Below are 15,366 nucleotides of genomic sequence, written 5' to 3' on the forward strand. Positions count from 1 at the left end.
TTTCCAGAACTGTTTATTGGATATTCTGGGTCCCTTGCAATTTTGTATGAATTATAGAATTAGCTTTTCAATTTCTACAAAGTTATCTGGGAATATGATAGAGATTGTATATGATGTGTAGATCAGTTTGGTGAGTATTGCCATTTTAGCAATGTTAAATCTTCTGATCCAAGAAGATGAGATGCTTTCCCAGTTATTTATAGTTCTTTAATTTTTTCAACAATGTTTTGTAGTTTTGAGAGGATACATTTTGTTATATTTACTCCTAAGTATTCTGTTCTTCTGGCTATCATAAGTGGAATTGTTTCCTTAGTTTTATCTTTTAAAGTATATTTTATTGATTATGCTATTACTGTTTTTGCAATTTCTTCCCTTTTATACCCCCTCTGCCCTGCACACCCCAACCTCCAGCATTCCCCCATCTTAGTTCATATCCATGGGTTGTACATGTAAGTTCCTTGAGTTCTCTATTTTCTGTACCATTTACATTACTCACCCAAGTGTGTACAAATACAATTGATTTCTGTATATTTAACTTGTGTGCTGCAAGCATGCTAAACTCATTTATTACAGTTAGTAGTTTTTTACTGCATTCCTTAGGATTTTCTATATACCAGGTCATGTCATCTGAAAATAGAGATAGTTTTACTTCTTCCTATTTTTTTTTTGCTGAGAAAAGAGATGTTTTATTACTGTGACTTGACAATAAATTATAATTATTATCAATTATGAAAGTTACATAAATGCAGGCTGATCATCTTTAAAGTCTCAAAAAGCCAAATATAAAGCACAGAAAATAAATTTGATTGACAAATGTACTGACATACTTCTTTTACATGTTATGTGAAATCCTAAGAAGAATTATTGCAATAATAATTCAAAGTAATGTTAAAGAGACGTTTGGTCTTAAATGTAAATTTCAATGTATAGTGTCTGCAGTAATAGCTCAGAGCTGAAGTATATTTGCAATTTATAACAGAAAAAATAGTCTGCAAATACTCTGTATTCTTCAATGAAATAAGGAACAGATCAAGAATGAACCAGGCCACCTTTTAAAGATAATTTTTCAGGGTAGCTAAAATGAGTAATGATAAACCTCTACACATATAATTAAACTGTTCTACTAGAAACAGTAGAGGAGACCCTTGAACAATGCAGGGGTTAGGGGCACCAAACCCTTGAGCAGTGGAAAATCCCCATATTCCCTGGCTGGGGTGCTCAGTTAGTTGGAGCCTCCTCCCCTACACCTAAAGGTTTAGGGTTCCATCCCTGGTCTGGGGTCAGGCTCTCCCTCCCTTTCTCTTACTCTAAAAGCAATAAACTTATCCTCTGATGAGAATTTCAAAAGAAAAAAAAAGCACATATAACTTCATTTGATTCTCCACATTCCTGGATTCCCAAATTTGGATAGTAAATACTGTTTTGGTCCAAGGTTTGTTGAATCCGTGCCTGAACAACTCAAAAATATAAAGAGCCAACTGTGTATTTATTGAAGAAAAATGCTGCATTTTAAGTGGATCTGGCCAGTTCAAATCCATGTTATTCAAGGATTAGCTATATTTTTATTCATAAAGTTTACAAACCAAAATGTTACAAATAACAAAACATCAATATTGGTGGGAATACCAAATATTATTTCACAACTGCCACCATGTGTTTCTTTTTTGACATGATTAGCACAGATGTAAGCTTGCTATGTTTGAGACATTCACTTCCTTTAGTCAGCAAGTTTCTTTCATAATGTCCAGTTCTTGAATCTAACTATAGATAGATTTTGGTAGATGTTGGTGAAGAGAGATACATTTTGTATGACAATGATGTTCAAATTTCTCCTTCAACTTCTGATTATAATTTTTGGCTGCCTGTTCTCGTGATGTAAGCACACCCACTTTTTTCAGAAGCATTAGCTTTCCATAGACAAATTTTCATTTCATCAGAACCACACATAATGTATTGTACTTACTATCAGAATCCGTTTTGCCCTGGCTGGTGTAGCTCAGTGGATTGAGCGCGGGCCTGCGAACCAGACGATCGCAGTTCGATTCCCAGTCAGGGCACATGCCTGGGTTGCAGGCCAGTTCCCGGCAGGGGCCAGTTCCCAGCGGGGGATGCAGGAGAAGCAACCATACATTGATGTTTCTCTTCCTTTCTCCTTCCCTTCCCCTCTAAAGATAAATAAATAAAATATTAAAAAAAAAAAAAAAGAATCCGTTTTACACAGATAACATGTTGCATTCTCTTTGTGTGATATACTTCCCTGCTTCTACTTTTATCCACAGGAAAGACTTGAATAGATTTATCAAAACTAGTGGGTCAAACTCTTTCCCAGAGGGAGAGTAATCCACATCAAGTGCCCCAGATATGTCATCCACATACACCATTACAGGAGTGTCTAGCACACCCACATCAAAAGTATTTAAGTTGTAATCTTTGCTTGGTACAAAAAATGAAAGCTTCCATAGGGTTTCAACAAATGGTGTTTGTTCTCATATCTAAGATTCCCATTTCAGAGGCGTAGGTCGCTTCATATCATATAGTATTTACTATATTCCTGTCAGAAGCACAACTTCCCAAGAGAAATGTCTTGATTGGGTTAAATTTAACCCAACTTATACTGTCAAATCCCCAGGTCATTAAACATACAGAACTGATTCTTTGTCCATCCCAAATAGCTCCTTGCTGCCCACATGTAGCAAAAATAACTTCTTTCCAGTATGATCAATTCCTGTATGCACTCTTTCCTAATATTCAATGCAATGGTACTTCCTCTTCTCCAAAGCCTGGTCCATCCATTTTCCACTGCTTCACAGTTTTGTCATCATCAACAGTAAAAAAAAAAAAGGACACCCACAAAAATAAGTACATTTTCCTCATAAAAAAACCTTTATGTGCGTGTATTGTACAGATATAGTTTCATTTGATCAAGTTCCAGATTCTAACATTTCCATCACATACCCCAGAAAGGACATTTGTCAGGCTCTTTGGATGTTTTATCCAAGCAATTGATTCCATCGTGGTGACCACCCAGAGAGGCAAGAAATGACTTTGCAAATACCTGTTCCAGTGGGGTAGCAATGTTGCAGCAAACAACTCAGCTGCTTTCAGGTGTATGGAGTGGAACTTTATTTACGTGCGCGGACCCAGAGGAGGCAGTCTCCAAATTCTGGGCCCCGAGCTCAGGCAGGGGCTTGTTTATATAGTGTGGCATGCGGAAGCAATTTTACTAAGCCTATGTGGCAGAAGCAGGTTTACAGGAGCAAGAAAGCAGGGCTGCTGATAGAGTCATACAATGTCCTTTTGTTTTTACTTCTTAGTTACTTTGTTGCTCACTCTTCCTTATCTTAGTGGCTCAGCAGAGGGACCATATCCTCTGACTTGTCCGGGCTTGTCTAGGCAGGTTTCCTGCTACAGCAGTAGCCACATGGCCATGTGACTTCTGTTTTGTGTTCTATTGATATGATTTATTACATTAATTGATTTTTTATGCTAAATTCACCTGGTATTTCTGGGATGAAACCCACTTGTTCATGGTGTATAAATTCTTTTTACATGTTGCTGGATTTAGTTTGCTAGTATTTTGTTGAGAATTTTTGTGTGAATATTCATAAGAGATATAGGTCTGTAGTTTTCCTTTCTTGTCATAATTTTGTCTTTTTTTTATTGTATCAGGATAACACTGCCCTTATAAATGAGTTAAGAAATGTTTGCCCTTCTTTTATTTTTTGGAAAAGTTTGTGAATAATTCATAGTCATTCTTCTTTGAATGTTTGCTAGGATTCAACAGGGAAGCCTTCTGTCTGGGCTTTTCTTTGTTGTTGTTGTTTTAAATTGCTAATTCAATCTCTTCACTTGCTAGAGTTCCATTCAGGTTGTTTATTTCTTCTTGAGTCAGTTTTCAGTAGCTTTTTGGTAGTTCTAGGTATTCACCCAATTTATCTAATTTGTTGGCACACCGTTATTTACTACTCCCTTTTAACCCTTTTTATTTCTGTAAAGTTCGTATTGATGTTCTCTCTTTCATATCTATTCTAGTTATTTGAGCCTTCCCTTTTTTGTGTATGCTAATCTAACTAAATTTTTGTCAGTATTTTCCATATTTTCAAAGAACCAAATTTGAACTCATTAATTTTCCTCTATTGTTATTCTATACTCTATTCCCTTAATTTCTTTGCTAATATTTATTATTTCTATGTTACTGCTTGTTCTAGGTTTAGTTTATCCATTTTTTATCAGTTTCTTAAGGTGGGGGTTAGATTATTGATTTGAGTTTTTTCTTCTGGAAAAGTTTCTAAAAACTTCCTAAGTTTTTCTTTCTAAAAGTTTTCATCCTCATCCCAGAATATGTTCATTGATTCCAGAGAGAGAGGAAGGGAGAGAGAGAGAGAGAGAAACACTGATGTAAGATAGAAACATCAATTCATTGCCTTCCATACACACCCCAACCAGGGATCAAAACCACAACCTAGGCAAGTGCCCTGACCGGGAATTGAACCCACAACCTTTTGGTGTATGGGACAATGCTCCAACCAACTAAGCCAATCAGCCAGGGCAACTTTTTCTTTTTTCTTTATCTAGGCATTTACAGGTACAAATTTTTCTTTAAACATTTCTTTAGCTATGCCCCATAGTTTTGGTATTTAGTATCTTAATTTTCACTCAATTAAAAGTATGTTTTTTAATTCCTTTTGATTTATTGTTAATCCATCAGATACTTATGACTGTGTTAGTTTACACATATTTGTAAGTTGTTATTTTTTCTAACTATTGATTGCTAATTTTATTCCCTTATAGTCAGAGATACACACTGAATTTATTCAGGTTTGCTTAATAACCTAGTGTTGGGAACTGTTCTGCCTGGTTTCAGGAGTTGTAACTGCCCCCCATGGCTAAGGCTGAGTGAGTGAACTCCAGAATGCGAGCCACAAAGGAGACAAAGCTTGTCCCCTGCTCCCAATATATGGTCGGTAGGTCCATGATGAGTATGACCCCTCAGAGGGGGGCAACCTAAGCCAAACTTGATCACTTGGGAGGCCATCATGCAAGGACTCGTCGAGGGGGGGGTTGCAACAAAGAGGGAGTGATGGACCCTTGCCCCCTGGCTATTGTGACATAGCCAGAGTCCTCATTTCCATCTGGGAGAGGCACTTCCTGGCTCTAATCCACTTAAGTCTAGAAACCTATGATGGGTAAGGCAATGCCGCCCTTTGCTGGCTAGAGCAGGATGTGGGGTGATTGGGCCTAAGAAAGAATATGTAAAATCCTGTGAAACCTGCTTTGTTTAGAATGCTCTTGTTTAAATGATAAGGGTCCAAGCAAGAAGATTGTTCCTCAAAGTTTTATGGCTCTTTAGCTATCTGACCCTAACTGAGAATAAGCCCTCATAGTTCCTTGAATGCTATTTATTGTTTGATCCTTACCTGTATTGTTGTGCAAATGAACTCAATAAAAGCCCCTTGAGGAAGGAGCTCTTGGTCCTTCCCCTTTGGGGGATCAGCCACCTTTCCTCCCCAAGCAGATAATGTCTTGGTAGTGTTTACTTTCATCCGTGGTGGATGGGGGGACTTTGCAGGCAAAGTTGCCCCACAACCTAGTACATAGTACTCCATAGAATGTTTCATGTACATGTGAGAAGAATGTATATTCTGTTGTCAAGTGGAGTGTTCTGTAGAGGTTTGTTAGGTTCAGTTATGATCTTCTATTTAGTTATTTTATCCATCATTAAAAGCAAAGTATTAAAATCTCTATCAACTATTATTTATTTCTCCCTGTGTTAGTAATTTCTCCTTTATTTCTGCAGTTTTTGCTTCACATGTTTTGGACTTCTGTTATTTCTGTTTATAATTGTTATAAACTGTTATGAATTGGCCCTTTTATCATTATAAAATTTCCCTTTTATCTCTAATATTTTTTTTGTTTTAGAGTCTATTTTATCTTATATTAGTAGAGCGATTTTAACTTTCTTATGAATCCTATCTGCATGATATATCTCTTTTCATCTATTTACTTTCAATGTATTTATATCTTTGAATACAGAGTGTATCTCCTGAAAGCCCATTGGGGGTATCACCCACAAGCATGTAGGGGAGGGGGCACTGGCACTTCTTCCCCTTCCTGGAGTACTGTGGGCTGAGCTTGAAGAGGATGTAGGATTTGCTCACGCCCTGCAGTGTAGCAACAAATCTCAGAAACTATCTTGTTTCTGGACAAAAGCTTTCCCAGGAGACACAATCTGAAAGTGTTGGCTCTGTTGGGATTCTGGTCCCCCTGGGACACTGAATTGAGCAGAACAGGGCTGGCCAAGTGATTCAAGAGGTGGGGAAAGGGCACCAGTTTTGCATTAGAGGTAGGAGAGCCAGGCTCTCTTTTTAAAGCCACACAGTTTAGTCACTGTCTGAGTCTCTGGCAAAACCCTCCCCAGAAAACAAGGGCCTCTAAAGTCACTGCTGAGTGCAGCCAGCAGACCCCTCTGTAGGAACTGAGTACAGCAGCATGACCTCACAGCAGTGAGAGACAGGTCAGTGCACTTCACACTGGTACTGTAACAATGGACGTGCTCATCCTTGGGAAGGTGTTGTCTGTATATCCCAGGCAAATTGAACCACCACTGACTTTTACCACAAGATGCTTTGCAAGCTCCTCTTCCTGCCTTGTTCTTCTTGTTTGGGGATCTCTGCATGGGGTTGAAACTCCACACTCCTAGGGATGGAGAGAATTTTGCAGCTGAAATATTCCTCCCACTTCTGAGTCACCACTGACCCTGGGTGCAGGGAACAACCCTTTCCATGCCTCCACTTTTCTTACCAGTCTCTGTGTGGCTCTTCTGTAAATCCTTGGTGATTATATTTCAGTTCAGCTCCCCCTCAGTTGTTATTCAGATTGCTTGCTCTATAATTTAGCTGTAAATCTGTTTTGGGGCCCGAAGTGAGTGAATGTAGCTTCCACATATTCGGCAGCCATCTTGAAATCTGGATATTTGTAATAATTTATGTTCATTGATATTTTCCATCTGATGTGACATTGTCATCATAACTTCCTTTACTTCTTTAGTTTGTTGAACATATTTATAAAGGTTACTTTGGAGTTTTTCTCTGGTAAATCCAACATTAAGCACTCTCACAGGAGTTTCTTTATTTTCTTTTTTTTAAAATAAATATTATATTGTTGTTCTATTACAGTAGTTCAAATTTTCCCCTCTCTCTCCTACATGCCCCCACAGATAATCCCCACCCTGTTGTCCATGTCTATGGGTCATTCATAGGTGTTCTTTGACTAGTCCCTTCCCCTTTTTCCTACTCTTATCGCCTACTCCCTCCCTTCTGGTCACTGTCGGTCTGTTTCTTGTTTCCATGCCTGCTTCTATTTTGCTTGTTTGTTTTGTTCATTACATTCTTCTTACAGATAAGATCATATGATATTTGTCTTTCACTGCCTGTCTTATTTCACCAAGCATAATATTTTCCAGTTTCATCCATGCTTTTGTGAAAAATAGGAGTTGCTTCTTTCTTTATGGTGCATAGAATTCCATTGTGTAAATGTACCACAGTTTTTTTTTGATCCACTCATTTACTGATGGGCACATAGGCCATTTCCAGCATTTGGTTATTGTAAATAATACTGCTATGAACATTGGGCTGCAGAGGTCCTTTTGAATTGGTGTTTTAGGATTCTCAACAGTGGAATTGCTGGGTCAAAAAGCAGTTCTATTTTTAGTTTGTTGAGGAAATTCCATCCTGTTTTCCACAGTGGCTGCACCAGTCTGCATTCCCACCAACAGTGCACTAGGGTTCCCTTTTCTCCACAACCTCGCCAGCATTTGTTGCTTGTTGATAGTGATGGCCATTCTGATCAGTGTGAGGTTGTCTCTCATCATGGTTTTGATTTGCATATCTCTCATGACTAGTGATGTTGAGCATCTTTTCATATGTCTCTGGGCCTGCTGTGTGTCCTTCATAGAGTTTCTGTTGCATTCCTTTTTCTCAGTGTGTGGGTCATAGTTTCCTATTTCCTTGAATGCCTCATAATTTTTAGTTGGAAAGTGAACATTTTAGATAGTAAATCACCCTAACTCTGTGTACTGGTCTTCCCTCGCCCCAGAGCGACTTGTTAGATATTTGTTACTTTATTTATACCTATTTAGTGACTAGCTTGTTTATTCTAGTGGTATCTATTTTCCAGTAGATACAGTATTGAGTTTCTGTTGTTTCTTCTCAGGGAGGCACAGCTTTGATTATGCCCATAGTCACCCTGGTATGACAGTTGTATCGGTAGAGGTTTGGTCTGTTGGATGGATTCCTATTTGTTCTACATATGTTTATCCTGAGGGCCCAGGCTGGAGGAAGAATGGCTGCATGAGCTATGGTTTCCTCATGTGCATCATCTGAGCTCAAGAGCCAAATCAAACTATATAAGCACCCTAAAACTCCTGTTCATATCATGCCTGCTCATATTCTAACAGGCAAAAAAATTCAAGTGGCTGAGAACAATATCAAAGTGATTCAGACACCGGCCCACAGAACTGTGTCATTATGGATGAAATGAGACATTCACATGGACTACCAAATCCAGTGGAGGAAAAAGGACAGCATGCCTTTTTCTCTCAAGGGGAGTAAAAGCCGTGGCCCTTGCCATGATGGGCCTTTATTGGGTTTCCTGGCACATTATGTGATGGTCTTCATTTACTGTGGACAGGTTGCATTACGTGGTTACCTTTTACAGAAAACAAAGGAGCCAATGCCACTAATCACATCACAGAAAAAGAATATTAGCAAATGAAAAGGAAAAAGTGGTTAGACCAGTTACACTGGTCCTAGGAAGGTTTAGCATGGATTTTAGGAAGTTACGGTAAACACTTGTGGCCTCAATTCAGGGTGAGGAAATTTTAGTAAAAAGCAAGACTCAAAGTGGCCTAGGCACATTGCAGGCCTGATTTCCCATGGGAGAACCTATCTGTGGGCGTGGGTCCTGTGCATCTCCACGTGGGAGCTGGGCTCATGCCACACAGAACAGTCTCCTACAAAGGGGTAGAGAAGGAAACTTTGCCAATAGTGGAAGAGAATAAATATTTGTTGAAATAAAAATCTAAATTATCATATCCATTATGTCAGCATGGTATACACCTAACAGTAATGATGCGTGTGTGCACCAATGTTACAGAACAGAGGTCCAAGGGATGGGGGAAATATTTGGACCACCCAGGGAGTCCAAAAATTGTTACCAAACATATACACACAGGTTCGTTATGTCTGCCACCAGAGGAAAGACGTCTCTCAATGCCAGAGATTTGTGAAAAGGAAAGATTTATTTAAAGCCATGCAGACTTAAAGGAGACTACTTTAAGTAGTCTACTTAAAGTAGACTACAATGGGGACATTGGGTCTACTGTAGTCTACTTAAAGTAGTAGACTACACTGTACAGTAGACTACACTGTGGTACAGTGCAGCTTTAGACCCAATGTCCCCATTAAAATATCAAAGTCCTTTAGGATACCCACAGATGCACACAGTACTTCTTTCTTCCCCTGCCCTAATTCGAGTAGAGTAACTCAGGAAAAGAAGCATATGTCCATGTTTCAGGCCACTGGCACCATCAGCTGTGTCATCATCCAGGCAGGATCTCTAACTAATCCAAAGCCATGTGGCTCCTTCTCATGGTCTATTGGCAAGAGTTCTTTGTACCCATTTTCCAGGCAAAGTCTCTCCTGCTTCCCAGACCATGTGGCCAAAGGGAGTACCATGAAGCCACGTGGCCCTCTTCTACAAAAGCTGCAGGAGTCTGCACTCTGGCCAAAACTGCATGGCTCTTCTCTTCACCAGAGCTGTGGAGAGGGTAGGGTTGCCACTCTGGCAAAGCTGAGTGGTGGCTATCTGCTAACGCTGCATGGTAATTCTCTTTCACATGGCTGCAGGGGTCCCCACCCTGCCAGAGGCCACATGGTTCTTTCTGCAAAGCTGTGTGTGGCTTTCTCAATGGCTGCCCTGTCTGGTCTTAAATTCCTGCACCAATCTTCCTCTGTATCCCCACTTCCGACTCCTCCTACAATCAGTTACACCTGCCAGCATTCCTGTATCTTTCCAAGTGTACTGGGCTGCCATCATGAGTCTGGGCGTGTGTGGCCCCATGACATGGAGCCAATCCTGTCCAAGCTCTCACGCAGGTGCTGTAACCTGGGGGACCTGCCTCCCAGTTACATCTTGGGTGGAAGTCACTTCCATCCCCCTGGCTCAAAGTATGGCCACAGCTATTTAACATATCTATGAAACCAATTAAAGGTTATAGATATGTTAAATGACCATGCCATAGATTAGCTGCAAGGCTGTGGCTATACAAAACAGCTCTGCATATTCCTGCTCCAATTCATCCCTTTCCCCAAATCACACCTGTGGGGGGGGGGGGAGGAGTGAGGACATCCTATATGTCTTTCTAATATTTCCTAGACACCTGGAGTTCTGGATCCCATTCCAAATCCCTTGCGCCCCCCCCCCCCCGCCCCCGGCTGCACCCTGTTACACCAAGAGACATGAATAAGAATGTGCAAACAGAATTATTCATAGCTGCCAAGAACTAGAAATAACCCAAATGTCTATCAACAGTACAATGGACAAAGAAAATACGCTACATCCATACCTACATCTACAGATTTTCCCAATTATCTCAAAGTAGAGTGTTCCTTATGAAGCATTTCTTAAGCTGAAATAATGAAAAGTAAAGAGTATTCTCTGCTTTCCAAAACATCTCGTTATTTCATTCTGCTACATTAGTACACCAGTGGTTTATATTTGTAGTGAAAACAAGTACTAATGTAAGTCTTTCATAAAAATGAAGTGGCGCCATGCAAACTTTCTGAAAGTGAGGGATACCTGTACAACAATGAAAATGAGAGAATAAGTACACATGAAATCATGAGTCTCACAATTTACTCCAAAAAAAACAGGTGCAAAATCACTCAATTTATATACCTTTCAAACCACTTAAAGATGAAGTTTAGGGATGGTCATTGGCGTCAGTTCCATGCCAACAGGAATCCCCAGTTTGAGGTGCAGCGAAGAAGGAAACTTTATCCCATGCCAAACAGCTCAATTGTGGTACAGTGCAGCTATGAAGCAGCCCTGGGGCTAGGCATCTCTCCAGCTAAACAGCTCTGTTATGCTCCTCCATGGTTTGCCCTGCTCCTCACTGTTTTGCTCTGCTCTGCTTGGACAAAGATGTTCCATGTTTCAGCTCTGCCAAGGAAACAGTCTTCATTGGAAAGGGAGAGTGCATTTCCCGAGCCAGAGAGGACCTAACTTTTACAGACACCCTGGTCCCTGATTGATCTGTAATTATGCAAATGAGGACTCCAAACCTTTGCAGTTTGATTGGTTCAAAAGGCACTGTCCTAATTGGTCAGAATACAGTCATTTTGGTTGATGGGTGAAGAAACTGATGGAGATATAGTTGCACCAGCTCTAGTTGGATGGGGAAGACTCAGCATTGGTTGAGATAGCATTCCAGGAACTCCTTCCTATGGGTTAACTCACATGGCACAAACAGTCTAAGCAAGCATTTCCATCCAATGTCAGGTAGTTCAGCGAAAGCTTCTCCCTAAAGTGCAGTTTACGTGAGAGGCACTTGTGTAGAAATGGCTGCTAGGCTTTTTTTTTTCTTTTTTTCAAATTTGAGCTCAGTTAAGATACCAGGAGCCCTTTTCAGTAGGTACCTTCTTTCTCAGGGTCCTTCTTTACTTTTCTTCTCTATTAAGAAAAGTAAAGAAGAGATTACAATGGAAATCAGAGTAGTGGTTAGGTTTGGTAATAGGGAAAGGAGGTGGGTATTGATTGGGAGGTGTCACAAGAGGGAGCTTCTGGATTTTCGACAATGTTCTATTTCTTGACCAGGTTGGTGTTTCCATAAATATTTGCTTTGTGATAAATTAGAGATTTGTACAAAATTAGAGATTTGCGTTTTGTATATTTCAAAATATCTGTTCGATATCATTCTCTGCTTCTACAACCAGCCTTCTTCAGTTCTTGAGCACATTTAATTTCACTTCTAGGGCCTTTGCATTTGTTTTGTCCTCTGTTTGAAAAGCTCTTCCTGCACAACTTCCAAGGAGTACTGTGGTTTGTTTTTATTATTGACGTTTAACCCAAAATGTCCTTGTCATTGAGATTGTATGTCTCTGCCTGTTCTGTCCTTGGCCTCCAACACCATCTTCCGGCACGTCCAGCTTGTTTTCATAGCAGCATTATTAAATAAAATTCTATTTTTGTTGTGGTGGTGATGGTGGTAATTTATGCCTGTTTTTCACTTACCTCTAGAATAAGTTTAATTATGTGAAGTGTCCTTGTCTAACTTGTACCCTGCTGTAATTATAGTGCCTAATTCAGCATCTGGCCTCAGTGAACAGGAAAAGATGCTATTGGGTTGGCCAAAAAGTTCAATTCGTTTTTTCCCAGATGATGGCTCTAGTAGTTTTTGTCCTTAACTTCATTCAAAATAATTTTGTTAGAATGAAGGGGACAGCTGTCATATCAGTGTGCATTAAAAAAAACTTAAACCAAACTTAAGTGAATTCTTGTGCAGCCATTTTGATATTGAAGAGGTAAGAAAGTAAGTAACATTTTCGGCATATTATGTATTTTTATTTTAAGAAAGGTTAAAATGCAACTGAAACCAAAAAAAGATTTGTGCAGTGTATGAAGAAGGTGCTGTGAGTAACTGAAGTATCAAGTGGTTAAGTTTGTTGGTACTATTGACAGTCTGGATAAACAATTGTTTGCTGTGGGGCTGTCTCATGAATTGGAAGACCTTTAGGGGCACCCCTGGCTCTATCCACTAGAAGCCAATAGCAAGAGACAGCTGACATATCCAAATAAATAAAGTTACTAGTAAAAATGAAAAATGTGCTTTAGAGGAAAAACTAAACAGGTATTTGGCCAATCCAGTATTTAATAAATAAATCTTTCTATACCCACCATGTGACACACGACCCAGATAATGGTGTTTACAGTATTTAATACCTTTCATTGGGATAATTGATGCTATCTGTGGTCCTTTCGGCACTCTGCATAGCTTATCAACTTCTAGAGATGTTTTACTACAGAAGTAGAATGGAAACAAGTGTTACATGGATTTACCATTTATTAAACTAAAACAAGGGTGAGTTTCCTAAATGTCGCTTTTGACCAAAACAAAACAAGGGTCACTGGGACAACTTCAGCGGGCCACGAAGCCAGAGGCAAACACACCACACCTAGGGAAAGGGAGCTCCAAAAGCCAGGGCAAGCGCACCTGAGGAGCTCTTGGGCAGATTCGGAGGGTCTTCCGGGGCATCCGACGACGTGCCAGCCTCACGCGACGACTCTCAGGTACGCTGCGCACGCCAGTTCCGTTATCCAATCCCAGAGCGCGCTGGGGAATCGCGCCTGCGCAGAAGGGAAAAGCGAGCGCCGCGTGGACGCCAGCCGCAGCCTGCGCTTGCGCGTTGGCCTCTTCTCAGTGATTGGTTTCTACCTTTGGCTGGATACGCCCCAGTTCAATTTTCACTTTCTCTTCCCCCTTCTTCCTGAGGCTACTGTGTTTTACTTCCGGTTGCCAGTTCCGTCACTGAGAGTCGACATGTTTTTTCAGGCCGCGAGGCGTCTTGGGTTCTGTTCCTTTCTGTCTTCAGAGGGAGGGAGCGCGCTTGGCTGACTAGCGCGGCGGGGTTTGAGGGTTCCGAGCCTGGACGCCGGGCCGCGTTCCTCTCGGCTGCGCCTCCGGCCCGCTCTTCAAGGGCCAGACCTCCTTTCCCAAACCTTTGGCACAGGGGCGGAGAGGAAAGACGGGCTGCTACGTGGTGGATCCTGAGCATCTCTAAGGAGCCTGTGCTAAGCGGGAACCGAGGCCACCCATTAAAAATCCGGGTGGAGGGGGTCCCGGAAAAAGACAACTCAAGGGCTCCCCTGCGGTGAAGGAGGCAAAAACGACTTATTAACAAGATCCGAAAAATATCTCTTGTCACATTTGGCCGTGAGGGATCGGGAGGAAGGAAGCGCGTGTGTGGAGGATCGGACAACATATAAAAGCATGGGGAAGAAACTGAAAAATAATCCCAGATTCTCGGGGGTGCCGGCAGCCCAAACAGGTAAAGCTTTCCGTTTGTGGGGACCTCAGTTTATGGGCCTTTGTAGACAGCTGGAAGGAATTGGAGACCCTGCCTCCAAAATTGAGGTGCATGGTGTAGCTGTTATAATTAAAACTTTTTCAAGTTGTAATTCGCATCCTTTTTATGAATGATGAATGACTAACGCGTTCTTGCCTGTTTGTCCTGCTCCGGAGTGTGTTGGGAGGAAGGGGGTGGTGGTTGTCAGAATCGTCTTTGCCTTGCCGCTTTTTAAATTTCTCCACTTTTTACCACCTGTGGCCATTCTCAGTTACATCTTAATTTGTTGCTAGTAAGTCAGCATTTTACAGGTTGGTAAGGGGCTTCAAAATTTATCTTTCCCCCTTTTAAGGCAAGAAGTCTAGAAGTTATTTCCTTTGAGTTCCTTGTCAGAGGACAGCTCCATCTTTATGGACATTATGAGAAATAACTTAAAGTTTTGCTCATTTGATTTGGACTGGCTGTTTAGTTTTATGAAGATTCTCTAAGAATCCTGAACCACAAGTTTCTTTCTGTAGAGAATGTCAATACCGAACCAACCCACCCTCCCTCCCTCCCTCCCTTCCTCCCTTCCTCCCTCCCTTCCTCCCTCCCTCCCTTCCTTCCTTCCTTCCTTCCTTCCTTCCTTCCTTCCCTAGGTATTAAAGGAAGAGATCTATTCATAGGGAAAGTTATTTAGTGAACAACTGAAGTAGCGCAAAAGAAATGTCATGCTAGGNATTATGAGAAATAACTTAAAGTTTTGCTCATTTGATTTGGACTGGCTGTTTAGTTTTACGAAGATTCTCTAAGAATCCTGAACCACAAGTTTCTTTCTGTAGAGAATGTCAATACCGAACCAACCCACGCTCCCTCCCTCCCTCCCTCCCTCCCTCCCTCCCTTCCTTCCTTCCTTCCTTCCTTCCCTAGGTATTAAAGGAAGAGATCTATTCATAGGGAAAGTTATTTAGTGAACAACTGAAGTAGCGCAAAAGAAATGTCATGCTAGGTTGGTACCCGCAACCCAGCTGTTTTGAGTGTGGCACCAAGCCGCATTTTGTGGGATAACTTGCAAGTTAACCTCAAAATTTGAGGAAGATGCCTTTGAAAATCTTCAAGTTTTATTCAATCACTATTTGTCTACTTGAAATCCAAAAATTCTTGTAGACCGCCCTGACCCTTCTTTATTCTCCCTGTAAGGTAAAATTAGAGCTCGTAAAAGTATATTCTAAATTTAAGTGCTGTACAAGGTTATGGTGTTGTA

General features: G+C 40.9%; 1 protein-coding gene and 1 pseudogene across 5 annotated transcripts in view; one reads left to right on the forward strand and one right to left on the reverse strand.

The window, feature by feature from the left end:
- Positions 1-1,632: 1,632 nt before the first annotated feature.
- On the reverse strand, positions 1,633-13,832 carry LOC119000783 (DDB1- and CUL4-associated factor 13-like; annotated as a pseudogene).
- Positions 13,573-15,366, forward strand: part of TASOR2 (transcription activation suppressor family member 2) — a 78,191-nt gene continuing 76,397 nt past the window's right edge. For all 5 annotated transcript variants that reach the window (XM_037065901.1, XM_037065899.1, XM_037065903.1 and 2 more), the window contains exon 1: positions 13,573-14,105. The gene's annotated coding sequence lies outside the window, so the exon portion shown is untranslated. The remainder of the gene's footprint in view (positions 14,106-15,366) is intronic.

Source organism: Sturnira hondurensis, unplaced genomic scaffold (genome assembly GCF_014824575.4).
Source record: "Sturnira hondurensis isolate 20B ecotype Veracruz unplaced genomic scaffold, ASM1482457v3 Scaffold0016284, whole genome shotgun sequence".
Classification (NCBI taxonomy): domain Eukaryota; kingdom Metazoa; phylum Chordata; class Mammalia; order Chiroptera; family Phyllostomidae; genus Sturnira; species Sturnira hondurensis.